This window comes from Dipodomys merriami, unplaced genomic scaffold, assembly GCF_024711535.1.
Source record: "Dipodomys merriami isolate MVZ:Mamm:240054 unplaced genomic scaffold, mDipMer1.0.p SCAF_2, whole genome shotgun sequence".
In the NCBI taxonomy this organism is placed as follows: domain Eukaryota; kingdom Metazoa; phylum Chordata; class Mammalia; order Rodentia; family Heteromyidae; genus Dipodomys; species Dipodomys merriami.
The window spans coordinates 1,412,956-1,426,954 of NW_027203381.1; positions in this window are offsets into that span (position 1 = coordinate 1,412,956).

Consider the following 13,999-nt stretch of genomic DNA (forward strand, 5'->3'; position numbering starts at 1 on the left):
AACACAAACACATTACACATTGTTCTCAGGCAAAATCTCCACTGTAGAATGCAGATATCGGGAAATCAGCTTTCCGCCCCGCCTCAGGACAGGCCAAGATGCAAAGGAGACAAGTCACGCTCTCCCAGAAGCTCTCCAGTCGTGTTTAGGAAGCTCATGAAGGGGGGAGACGCAGTATTTGCTTCTTTCTCACTTACATCAATGCCATCTATATAACTGTGATATTCTACCAGTCACATTCATTTGTGTTTTATTTCTGTGTCATTCTCATGGCTGGCGATGGCTACACTGAAACCAACAACAATCAGATGCCATCACCTCTGAGTGAGTGTTGCCTGCTAGAATTTCTCCCAGGCCACTTGCCTATGCCACAGTACCACCAGAGAAGCCACTAGATTCTGCCCCTTGAGCCACAGCTCCCTGAAAAACTACAGGGATCCTGAGTCAAATGGCTCTTCCACTCCCCCACCAGACACATAGCTCCCCAGCTGCAGAGTTTCACTGACAGCTATTGAAGGGGCAAAGGGACACAGAGGTTATGTCACCGTTCAATGTTGCTTTGAGGTGATGTCCTTGGGATCATGAATGAACCCAAACAAACCCGGGGTCACCTCTGAGGCCTAGTGGGAACCCCAGCTCAGGGGCTACTAGCCCAGACACCCCTTGGCGGTGTTTCTTCCTGGGCTCAGCAGCTTATACAGATGCAGATGCAAGCAAGCTAGGGGAAAAAAAAAGAGGGGCCCCCAAATAATAGAGAATCATTAGAAATTCTTTCTTCATGTAGCCACAGTTTTAGCATCTAATAATTATTGTTGCAAATGCAAATACTAGTCCCTGAGACTCCTTATGCATTTGAATCAATCTCTTAAAAACAATCGCTGGCTCCTGATGAAAAACAATTCTCAACAGCTGGAGAACATTTGCAGAAGGCAACTTTTAAAGAACAGAGGGAGAGGGAGAGACAGGGAGAGGCACACAAAAAGTAATCATCCGCCACTGTTGTCTGGAGAAGGCTGGAGTCTTCAGATGCCGCGTCTTTAATTACTACACCTAAAGCTACGCTCGCTGCAATGCTACACTTAAACTGGCAAGTTAAGCCAGGAGTCCATCTTGTGTTCTCAGCACAGTTAATAAGAAATTACCTTCCCCTTGATTAAAAGAGAGAGGCATTTTCCTTTTAGTGTTGGCATCTTCTGGCTAAGTTTTAAGGATGAAAGCTTGGGGGTAAAGGTTAAGCAGGGACAACAGGATCACAGCCGCTTTATCTCAAGCAACAAGTGCAGGCAGGATGGAGACAAAGGCCAAGGGAAACGGGGAGGCCCAGGGCCGCGGTAAAGCTGCTGCACGTGTGATTGAAGTGCTTGCTTTGCACCCAAAGCTCTTCCATGTACTCTAGCCAATTAAATACCTATGATTTAGGTCTTAACTTGTCTTTTTCAATCTGTCCATGTCTTGCCATCACCACTTACATTCAAGTTAGATAGATTCAAGTTTAACATAAAAAAAATTGGCTGGTGATAAGAAAATAATTATGACAACCAACAACAGTGGCAGTGATCACAGTTAGCTTTTGCCAGCCCGACATTGTTCAGCTCATTTAAACCTCACAGATCCTCAGGAGTGGGTATCATTTTTCCTCCCCTTTCACAGATGGAGAAACTGAGGTACAGAGTGTTGGACACCACTTACTCAAAGTTCCTGGGCTAGGAAATGTTCAAGTGCTTTCCAACCTGGATTTCTAACTCCATCATCCGGTTGCACAATCGGTGCAAACGTTTGGCCATCACACTCACCCACTGCTGTGTGTTGAAATAACAATCGCCAAGTGAATGTCCATCCCAACCAAAGAATCCACATGGACGCAGAAGGCCCAGCGCTGGTGGCACGTCACCAACGCACCAGGTTTACCTGTGACCTCTGCGGTGGGTGTCCAGGTTGCACGGCTTCCTTTCGCCTTCACCACATGGGCAGATGACTTAGGAAAAGTCACTGAATGCCAGGAACATGGTGCTTGAAGACACCCTCGATAATGCAAGGACCAGCCACACAGACACAGCCGCTGAGGGGTCAGCAAAGTCACAAAACAGAAGAAACACTCGCCCACTTCCCACTGTTGGTGAGAGACCCACCCCGGCTGATGCTGTCCATTGCAATACTGAGGACTGCAGGGGCCGCTGGGACCACCAAGATGACCCACACCTGTCAACGGAACGCCAGGCCTCCACCAGGTGAAACCAACAGCATGTTTGTGTCATTAGCACGTAAAATAAGCAGCTAGAAGACTTCAGGTGTGGCTCATGTGATAGAGCACCAGCCAGAAGCAAAAATGCCACGCAAGAACTTATGGCCTGAAGTTCAAACTCAGTACTAGCAGAAAAAGCAAATCAAATACATAAATAAATGTTTTGGGGATTGGAGACACGGATCAAGGGGTAGAGCGCCAGCCATGAACAACAAAAATGAAGAAAAACACAGGCAAGACCTTCAGCCCTGAAATAAGCCCTGACTTTATTTTACATGTTGTCATTTTAATTTCTATATTAAACATGCCTTACAATGAATGCCTTTTCAATTAATGTGAAATGTTAAAATGTATACATTTAGATGTCATACATGCTCCTACAGAGGAAAATGCTTAAAAATCTCTTACTGACAGGAGCAGACAATCAGAAAAGTTTGGACAGGAGCACTGTGCCAGGGTGAGTCCACCCTAGGGGCCGCTGTCAGGTAACCATGGTAACCCTAATCCTTGGCCAAGCGCCTATGGAAAGCTTAGCAAACCAAAGGGGAGGCAGAGAGAAAGTGGACAGAGCAGGCAATGTCTCCACCAGAGTGAACCTACCCTGCTTCACCAACACAGGACACACCCACATTGTCGCAGGACACGCCCACATTGTCACAGGACACACCCACATCCACATCAGCACAGGGCACTCCTACATTGTCACAGGACACACACCCTCTAGCCAACAGAATGCTTTGTCTAAAGAAAACCAAGTTGTGTATCTCTGAGAGCCTTCCTAGGAGCAATCAGGGAAACATAGACCAGTAGCTAACAAGTGTCTGAGGTCACTGAATTCTCAACATGTGCTGTTCAAAACCAGAGTCACAAAGCAGGTGGTCACATTTCCAAAAGTATCAAAAACAGAAAAATTACATGCTCTTTTCTATGAGGAAATAAAATTGCTGAAATGTAAAAGCATGGTACTTAAAAACATAATCTTGCTCAGGTCTGAAAGGCGTTTGTTTGGATAATACTCTGCCTAGAGGAAATGTGGGAAGAAGGTCCCAGAAGGAACGGCCCCCCCACACCTGCCATCCTGTCCCCTCCCGGGGGGAGTTCCCACCCTGAACACACCACCCAGCGCAGCTGTGGCTTCCCGTCACCACAGTCAGAGAGAGATGGGTAAGGAGCCTGGATTTCCCAGCAGGCACTGCAGCAGATTTGAACAACTCTCAAAACCGCGGCCAGGTAAGGATTCCACATAGAGGATTTAAAACCATTTCACTGGCTTTGCATTTAAGATTATATAAATCATTAACATGAACAAAGTAAGAACCAAAACAGAAATACCCATTTCCTAAGCGTGAAGACAGTTAACCTTTAAACGGACGGGTAAATCCCAGACAGCTCTGGAAAATTAATAGAGCTGACACCTGAAGTCTCTGGCTGCAGACACATCTTGGAGCCCATGTTTTTGAGATCATCATAAATCAACTCTTCTCTCACCAGTCCCTCATGCCGAGCAGGCTTATGAATATGTAAATCACGACTCACCAACTGACCCCCGTGCACTGGCACCAAAGGTGTGCTGGCCGGGCGGGCGGTCTTCCTGCTGTCCCTCCCGCACTCGGGCTGTGGGAATTCCTCCACACAGAGGTGCTGCAGGCAGGGGAAGGTGCTGGTGGCCTGGGGAGAGGTCACGTCAGGACCGAATTTCTGTGTTTTATTTGTCAACCGTCACTTGTGAGATCCGAGGTGCTGTGGGAGGCTGCTTGGGTGTAGAATGCTGTGCTTTCCCACGGCTCAAGTGGAGCAGAGCAAGGGCAGACCGGGTTCCACCAGCCCAACCTGCAGGATGAGGGGCTTTCCTGCAGGAAGGCCCCTGTCTCCCACACTGTGTGGGAGATTATACCCACACGAAGGAACCCACACTCTCTGCATTGCTATTTTCAACCACTTTAGCTAGGTGTTTGAGGACATTTTTTTTAAAGTTGGAGCTGGGTGCCAATGGCTCACACCTGACATCCTAGCTAACTCAGAAGCCGCAGATCTGAGGATTGTGGTTTGAAACCAACCCTGGCAGGAACGTCCAGTTAACCAGCAAAAGGCTGGAGGTGACAGTGTGACTCAAGTGGTAGAATACCAGAAGTTAAGAGGCAAGGTTTGGGTCCTGAGTTCAAGCTTCACACATGAAAAAAAAATCAAAAAGGAGAGAAAGACAGTTGGACTAAACTCTACATGTGGCCACAAACCCTGCAGCTGGGTCAAATTAAGTGTAATTATAACCAAAAGGATGAGGTACTGACAGGCCTCGGTGCTCAGACCTGCAATCCCAGCTGCTCAGGGAACTGAGAGCTGAGCGTGGACTTTGAGGCCAATCCAGACAGGAAAGTGTAGGGGACTCTTATCTCTGGAAGTGGAGCTGTGGTTCAAATGGTAGAGCGCCAGCCTTGAGTGAAAACGCTAAAGGACAGCACCCATGTCCTACGTTCAATCCCCAGCAGTGCTCCTGGCCAAAGCAGAAAGTACTCAGCTACCAGCATGGGTCCATGGATGGCAGGGGCAGCTTTGGAGCTAGCGGGAGGGATAGTGAGAGATCACCTGGCCTGGGACCCTCTCCTCCCTTCCCACCTGAAGAGCCACGGCCACCCCCCCTGCCCCCCCCTGCCCCTGCTGCCTGCAGATCTGCGGCCCCGTGCTCACAGATATGGGCCAATTTGTCACGCTAATGAGCGGGGAGCATGGCGTTCTCTCCCCTGCTCAAGTGGGAATAAGAAGGAACTATGGAAATCCAGCCTTGGCAGCGTGGAGCCGGGGAGGGAGGTAAATAACCCTGCCCGGCGTAACCAGCGACATTTTGTTCTTGCCCCGGCTCCCGACCCAGAGTGCGTCCACACTTCCAGCCGAGAGGAGCTGGCGAAAGTTGATCGTGGACGTTCCTGTAGCCTCTTAGGGGCGGGCAAGTCAATTTAACTGTCAGGCAGTCTCCAGTGGAGATCTGAGCGGAGGGCCGGGAGGAAGGGCAGCGGCCGCACTGTCCACTCCACGGCAAACCCTCCCGCAGAGCGGGCGTGGAGTGGGATCACACGCTCAGGCCGCTCCCGGCCTCAGCCAGGCCTGCCCCCATACCTGCTCACACCCGCTCAGCACACATTAGCATACAGCCCATAAAAGTTGGGCTGTATCCTCTTTTATTATTTTTTTATAGATCTATAATGATGGAATGGAGGCCGTTACTGTTTTATGGACTCCGGAGTCTCTCTGCCTCCCGCTCCACCAGCGCCCTGCGGGTTTCCCTCTGGAGCTGTCCCTTCGGGAGCGGGGTGAGACAGGTGTGCGGCATGAGCCACCTCGTCCTGACGCAGGCTCTGCGTCCCCCGTGCGCGTGACAGCCCGGGCGCTCTGCATCACAAATCCCATAAAGAGCAATGCCCCGTGTCTGGAAACAGAAGCCAGGTCCGGAAGACTGGATGCATCCCGCGTAACCAGCCTCGGCCGGGGACGGAGCATTCAAAGCAGGCCCAGCTGAACAGCAAAATCACCCATAGTTGCCTAGGTTTTGACTGGGAGCCTGAGAACGCCATTTTTATTTTTCTCTGCCTTTTCCTTTCTCCCTCCTTTGAGAGGCGGTCAGCAGAGGCAGCTCACTCCTGTAGTCGAGAAGGTGGCGTGGAGCCTTCCCGCCGGGCCTTGCAGTGAGGCAGTGGCTGTTTCCCGCCATGTTTTTATAGAAGCCCGCTGAGCCAGCAGCGCTGTGTGTCTCCAGCCTCTCTGTACCACGTTCCAGGCCCCAATCTGTGTGTGTAGAAAGAGCGACTGGAAGCCACTTTGACGGTGATGTCCCTCGTGGCTGTGGCTTGCTGTGTCGGTGGCTTCCAAATCACCCGAGCACCCCTGCCCCAAAGCAAAGCAGCTCCCGAGGGACCCCATCCCTGCCATGGGGTCCTGGATGAGCAAGAAATGCAGGAGAGCTGGTGGCAAGGCTACCAAGATGTCTAGGAATCGCACACTCATGAAAGTAGCTAGAGCTAGCCAGGCGCCGGTGGCTCACACTGTGATCCTCGCTACTGAGGGGACAGACGTCGGAAAACCACAGCTCAAAGCCAGCCCAGGCAGGAAAGCCCATGAGACTCTTACCTTCCATTTACCACCAAGAAGCCAGGATTTGAGCTGTGGTTCAAGTGGTAGAGTACTACCCTTGAGCAAATGCAGCTCAAGGGAACAGCACCCAAGCTCTGAGTTCAAGCCCCAGGACCAACACACACAGCTAAAGCTACAACAACACAGCACCCACAATGCTGGTTCACCCAGAATTCTGCTTTTCACGGAGAGCGCCCAGCAAGGGCAGCAGCTGGCTCTCACGGTGGCCATCTGGAGAATCTTCACGGCCAAGCCAGGTGCCCAGGATGGCCACCCTGGAGCCGGTGGCCTGCTTCTCTCCACAGCCCAGCCTGCCCCTCAGTGGCTCCTGCAGGTGTCTGGGGAAGGGCCAGGTCTGCTCTCTACAAGCACCTCGCGTGCACGCTTGCACCCTGTGGCTTTCTGATCCCATGGAAATGTCAGCCATCCTGTCACCACTCTCCTGGGGAGCCCTCTCCATGGCGGAGCCCGGCCGCACGCTGGCTCTGCCGTCCGGTCCGTTTGGCTCCTCGTCCACAGCTCCCCAAGCAGCAGCTGCGATGTGCTCAGTGTGACCAGGAGGGCTCGGGCCTCCCCCCTGCGGCCATCCCTGTGACCGACGACCTCCCGTTGCTCCCTCCAACAGAACGCTGTGGTCCTCTCCTCTCTCCTATGATGTAGGTCACCAGGGTGTGTGTCACATTTCCCACCCTGGAGCAGAGAAGTTGGGCTGGAGAGGAGAATTGAGGGGTGCATTTTCTTCCTCCTGCACCCAGACTTCCTGTGTCTTGGCTGCCGATGAAGAGCTAGAACACAGCAGCACAGCAGCGCACACACACACACACACACACACACACACACACACACACACACACACACACACACACACACACACACACACACACACACACACACACACACACACACACACACACACACACACACACCGTCCAGCTACCTCTGCTCCACCAAACCCACCAGACTGCCCCGCTGGAGGTGGCAGCTCAGGATCCCAGCACCAGCCGACCCTGGGCTTGGCCGAGGCAGGATGCTGCCCTGGGTCCCAGCAATGGAACCTAGCGTGATCAGGCCCTCCCCACTGGAGACAAACCCCAGCACCACCTGAGGAAATGATTGGGAGGAAGGAAAATCTTTCTGGAGACAGCGGAGGAATCGTCTCAGCTCAATTATGCCACCTCGAAAGTAATATTCAGTAATAAAGCTTAGAATCCTGTTACTGAGGCCTGAATAATATGGTTACTGTTAAACAAAATTTTATTGTCTGCATGTTGGTTCCATGAAATAAATATATATTTTATCTAATCCAAATTGCATGCGACTGTTATAATTTGTGAGAGGTGATGAAATGCTTTTCTCACCGTTATTTTTAATGTGCTTTCCTAGATAATGAACTCAGGCTTGGAATCACAGGATGAGAAGTTGAAATGAGTTTCCAGGTCAGCCCTGGATTCGAGCTGCAGGCTGAGGATCAGCTCATGCGCCCCCAGACCAACAAAGTCCCCCCCCCACTAAGGGTCTTTACTGCTATCTTTTTATTTGGGGGTGAAGGACAGGGCAATAAAATGTTATTGCTCTAGGTCGGTTGTCTGCTTATAATTCATGACAGATTACAGTAAAATAATACAAAGGCACGCATCCTGCATCCACCCCCAAAACGGTACCATTGCATCAAACTCCATTTTCAAATGAGAGCTGTTTATTTCATTCTGTGACTAAAGAAATGTTCAAAATACAAACATAAAATAACTTACCGCTCTAAGTGGCAGGTAATACACATTTTTCATGGAAGATCTCAAGAAAAGAAGAAGGGCGCAGACGAAGAGGAAAGAGCACCGAAATACACGAGGCACAAGTTCTCACACCGCGCCGGTCAAGGCACAGCGCGAAAACTCACGGATGAGTGCCGCGGCCCTCCCTCCTCTCTTTTTAAAGTTATTTTTTGTTGTCTGAGGAATTGTAGGAAGGGTTCTCATTGAGCACATGCATTTATGCGTGCAAAGTGTCTTCCTTCCGTCATCCTCTGTGTCTCTCCCGGCCACACCCCCTTCTACCCTAATGCCGTGGACAGAGGGCATGACAGGGACAGGACACATTCACGCATGCATGCATGTGCACAGGTGCACAGTGCATGCCCTGTACACGTGCACGCACTCATTCACAATCACGCTGCACATAGGCGATCTCTATGCCGCACCCTGTGCCCTCTTAACCCTCTCTGCTGAAAGCATCCAAGGGCCTGGCGGGCGCCTGCGGGGCAGAGGAGCCTCCACCCTGGAGGAAGTAGCTGCCTGGAAAAAGACAGGACAGTAAAGGGGAAAGGTCATCCGAGGTCAGCAGCATCTGCACCGTGCGTGGGGTCGTGGGCCCGCTGCACAGTCGGGGGAGGAGGGGGTGGGGACAGACATCCTGGGCCCACACAGAGCGGAAACAGCCCTCAGCTGCTCTGGCCTCTTGGCCTCGGATACTGCTCAGTTTGACATCGAACACATCCACAGTACAGCTAAGGCCCATCCGTCCATGGACGGTAGCAACCCCCACAGCCAGCAGAAGTGGGAAAGGAGACATGACCAGCTCTTCCAGAACCATCCACAACTGCAGCCCTCACACAGTTTGGTCATGCTACTTCTTTATGTCTTCCTGCTGAGAACCTGAATAACTCTGCTTTACACAAGCATACTACCACCATTAAAAATGCTCTTTAAATTTGAAAACAAAGAATATTCTTTTGCTCACTGAAAATAATGAGAGAACTCATATATAACCATCTCTTTTCATGAAAAATAACTATCTTCCAAAACCAAAAAACATAAAATTAAAATTTAAAATAAACCAACAACCAAGGAAAATGTATTGCATCTTTACAAATCTTTTCAAAGCTTGGTCCAATACAGAGCAACTGGATCTCTCTCATTTCTCCTTCACTATTGAGTTGGCTGCCACACTACCTGACATATAACCCTAGCACACATGGGAAGGGAAGGAGGGAGGGAGGGAGGGAGGGAGGGAGGGAGGGCGCAACATCTCAAGATTATCATTAAACCACATGGCCTCCCAGATCCCTTGAAAACCTCCTGGGGAGCACACTGGCCTTCGGATGATCTTTGAGAAGTGCTGGCTGGTTGCTCTGTCTAGAATATTTACAGTCCTTTGTTATCTAAGTAGCCAGGAAGAGCAGGTATCACAGAGGTCTGAACGGCTGAACACCCCCAAACCCCCTCCCCCCTCCCTCCTCCCCCTCCTCACCTCCCCCTCCCCATCATCTCCCTCCTCCCCACCTCCCCCTCCCCTCATCCTCCTCCCCCTCATCTCCCTCCTCCCCATCGTCTCCCTCCTCCCCACCTCCCCCTCCCCTCATCCCCCTCCCCATCATCTCCCTCCTCACCAGCTCCCTCCCCACATTCTCCGCCTACCAGGGGTTCCACAGTGTGGCCACATGCACAGACTCGGCTGGGGGAGGAGGGAAGTCTGAGGCTGGTAAAGCACTAACTCCCAATGCTCCATACATGTCATTTCACCCTGTGCAGTCAGCTTTCCGTTGCTGTAACAAAATACCCCAGTTAACTTCGGAGGAGGATTTATTTTGGCCACAGTTTCAGAAGCTTCCGTGCATGGTCCCCAGGCTCTGTGGTTTCGGGGCCACAACGATACAGAACACCATGGTGGGGACATTGAGGGAGATCAAAGCGGCTCACCCCACGGTGGCGGCCCTGGAAGTAAAGCCAGGGAGGGGCCGGGACAGAGCAGGGCTCTCGGGACCTTCCTCTTCTCGCTAGGCCCCATCTGTGACCAGCCATTACACATTGAACCTACAGTCGATTAACCCACCGACGAGCTCTCGCAATGCAGACATCCTCTCTCAGTGCCCCCCACCGCTGCCCGAGAACGAGCCGAGGGCAGTCCTGACCAACCCTGGAGAAAGGCCTGCAGGCAGAAACCCAGCTGGCAGGCGATGGAACCCAGCTCCAGGACCCTGCAGGTCTCCTGGACACCTGCCGTCGGGCAGGGCCTTCCTGAGCCTCCACAGGCAGGGAGTCCAGCTCTGCAGCCCAAGAGAGAGGAAGCCACCACAAGGCTAGGAGGGCCGGGAGCATCCTCCTCCCTGCCAGCTGTATCCCAGTCCTGTGCATACACACGCGCATGCATGCGTGCGCACACACACACACACACACACAGAGGAGGACACAGCATGGACTCCAGGAGGCTCTTCACACAGGGGTTACCACGAGTCATGCCCACTAACGTCCCTGCCATGTATCTGCTTAGAAAAGCTTGCTAGAAGAAAACTTCCACACCACCCTGCTGCATCACCGCTCCATCTTCTCAAGACTCCGGAGCAGGTGCACACTGCAGCAGGGCTTTCTGGTCACTTGTGGGGGGTGGGGGGTCCTTGGGGGGGACACTGCCAAGGTCAGGAGGCCGAGCAAGGCCCAGTGCCGCCCTCACACTCCAGTCCCCAGCAGCTCTGACACGGCCGGGGGCTACCGGGACCCTCAGCCCCATGAAGCAAGAAGGGCGAAGGCTGTGGACTCAGACCCGCCAAGCACGGAGCCCCACGCTGTGCCCATTAGGATCTGACCTCCCCATGTCCCCTACTCACCCACCCAGAGATCCCCTCCCAGCGTGGGAACAGCCGAGGAAGAGATGTTAGTAACTCCCAACTCAGCCCTGGGATGTAACCAGGTGCCACATCCTCCCACGGCCCGCTGGGCTGAGGCTCAGGGGCGACCCCTTGGTGGGGGCAAAGGACGCACAGAGGATGCAGAACACTGCTCAGCACGCTTCTGTGGAAGTCCATCCCTGTGGCTTGCTTGCACTTAGTCCAGTAACACCTGTCTGCCTTCCTGTGCCCCCCCTCCCCCACACACACACGGCCAGACACAGGCATCTGTACACACACCAAGCTCCAAAATAAAATAAGGCACCATGGCCCCAGGCCCCCAGCTATTAAGAAATCTATATGGCTTCCCTCCCTTCCCTTTCTCCTTTTTTTTTCTCTTTTTGATGTCATAAGAGTGGTATTTGTCAGACGCGCAGTGGAGAATAATGACACCATATAAAAGAAATAGCCGGGCGACGGCCCCTTCCTCCAAATGTGGGAGGGAGCTTTTGAATTACAGAAAAATTCTTTGCTTTTTGAGTGACTGAGTAAAAAGAGGAAAAGAAATAACAACAAGCCAGTGCTTGAACATGTCACACATGCTCCCTGGGTCTGTGGTGCTGAGCTCTCTGAGGGCAGGATTCGGCGTAAATCTTTTCTTATTTTGTGTTTCAGAGGGCATGCAATTGAGAACCCATTCTAACAATAAATGCTAGGCACCGGAGGCCCATGGCTTGTTTTGAAACTAAGAAAATAGAGCTTCTGCTCACCCTTGGCCAAGTGAGTTACCTTTCGCGCTATTATTAATGCAGAGCAAGGCTTTTTTTCCATATCAATTTGAAATTACACATCTGGGAAATCCCAGCACAACAGCAGCCGCCGCTCTGCCTCTCACGTGGCCCTCTGCAATTACGACGATGTGCAACTATAATTTAGTTCAGGTAAAATTCAGTCAGTCACCCCAAGCACAAAGAAAAATCCCCGTCTCCCAGGAAAAGAGGAGGAGGAGAAAAGGGAGGGTGAGACTGCAGGCGGTGAGGAAGGAAGAAAAGGCAGAAGAAGAGAGAAGAGGAAAGCACAGAAGAGGTCTTCCCACAAGTGGCACAGAAATCGTTGAAACACTGAGATGCAGGCATGGTTTTAAAAAAAGAAAAACACGCAGAAAAGGACAGTGGCTGGGAATTCAGGCAAAGCTCTGACAGACCTTAAGACCTTACAGATGTTTTTGGACTTATATACTATGTTCTTTATATTAAAAGTAGAAGCCGGGCACCGGTGGCTCACGCCTGTCATCCTAGCTACCCAGGAGGCTGAGATCTAAGGATCACAGTTCAAAGCCAGCCCAGGCAGGAAAGGCCGTGAGACTCTTATGCCCAATAAACCTCCAGAAAACCAGAAGTGGTGCTATAGCTCAAGTGGTAGAGCACTCGCCTTGAGCTGAAGAGCTCAGGGACAGTGCTTGGGCCCAGAGTTCAAGCCCCATGACCAACAAAATGAAAAAAAAAATGTAGACTTGTGGGAAAAGCCCAGAAATGAGTGGTAAACAAAGCCCCAACATTATCACCTGGTGCCCAAACCACTTCTGGGGAGCCCACTGCACAACGCAGGCCTGACACGGGTGAGTCCCAGCCCCAGAGAACCCAGGCTGCACAAAGAATACGCCATGCGGCACTAGCTACTTTTCTTTTCCTTTTTCTAGGCCTCCGGAATGTGATTTCAGGGCCTTGTACTTGCCAGGCAGGGGCTTTACCACCTGAGCCATGCCTCTGGTCCTGGTTTTCTTTAGCTGGCTTTCAAGCTGGATCCTGTACTTTTCCCCAGGCTGGCCTGCACAACAATTGTCCGGCCTGTGCCCCCTATGCAGCCGGCATTACAATCATTTGCCACCAACTTGTTCACTGAGACAGAGTCTCACTAACATTCTGTGTCCAGATTGCACTTCTCTCTACCTCCACCTCCTGGGCAGCGGGATTACAGGCAGAAGCCACCAGGCCCAGTGCCCTGTCTGTGTTTTTTTTCATGACATGCTGTGTCATGAGTATTAATGGAATGATGGGTCTAGACTCTTACATCCCATACTGATTTCATAGAAGTCACTTAGCAGAAGGCGGTAATTCAATTAGAACACAATTTCCCCTTGCCAGGGAAAGTTACGCAGCACCTCCTAAAGTGGTGAATAAGGGAACATATGTGAAACTTTTAGAGCTTTATTTTATTTTATTTTACCGGTTGTGGGGCCTGAACTCTGGGCCTGGGCACTGTCCCTCAGCTCTTCAGCTCAAGGCTAGCACTCTACCACTTGAGCCACAGCTCCACTTCCAGCTTTTTCTGCTTACGTGGGTCTGGGGAATCAAACCTACGGCCTCATGCATGCAAGGCAAGCACTCTACCACTGAGCCACCTTCCCAACCACTAGAGTTTTGTATTTTATTCTTATATCCTTGATCCATTTTTGCATTACTTTTTGTATAAGAGGTGACATTTTGGCTAGGGTTCATTCTTTTCCTATAGAATATCAATTTCCTTTTAAACATGATGATTTGATTAATCAGCTAATGCTACCAATGTGTTTGTTTGCTTCTGGACAAATAATGTTGTCGTTTCCACTTTGATCCCCCTGCTTTAAACACAGGAACAAATGTCTCTCTGCCAAGGTTACCACAAGCCATCGCATGCCGGTGACAAGGGTTCCAGCCTGCTCAGCTGCCCTTGGCAGTGTCTCTCACCCAGAACCCCTGGGCATTTCAACAAGGGCACCTCAGCAGAACCACAGAACATGCTGACTCAGTCACCCAGCCAACTCCCCAGAGCTAACACCGAGCTGGTCCTTTCCATACACGGAGTTCACCCATCAGCTCTCAACATCCGTAGTCTACGGAGCAGCAGGTTTTCATGCGTGTGCCCCATGGCTCATCCACCTTTACCTTTCCTGGAGATGTTGTGCTTTTGCTCTACTCCCTAAAAACTCCAGAGAGACACTAAAATTTCAAGGCATTTCCTCTCATTTTCCTTAAACTTTTAGAGTTTCACATTGTGCA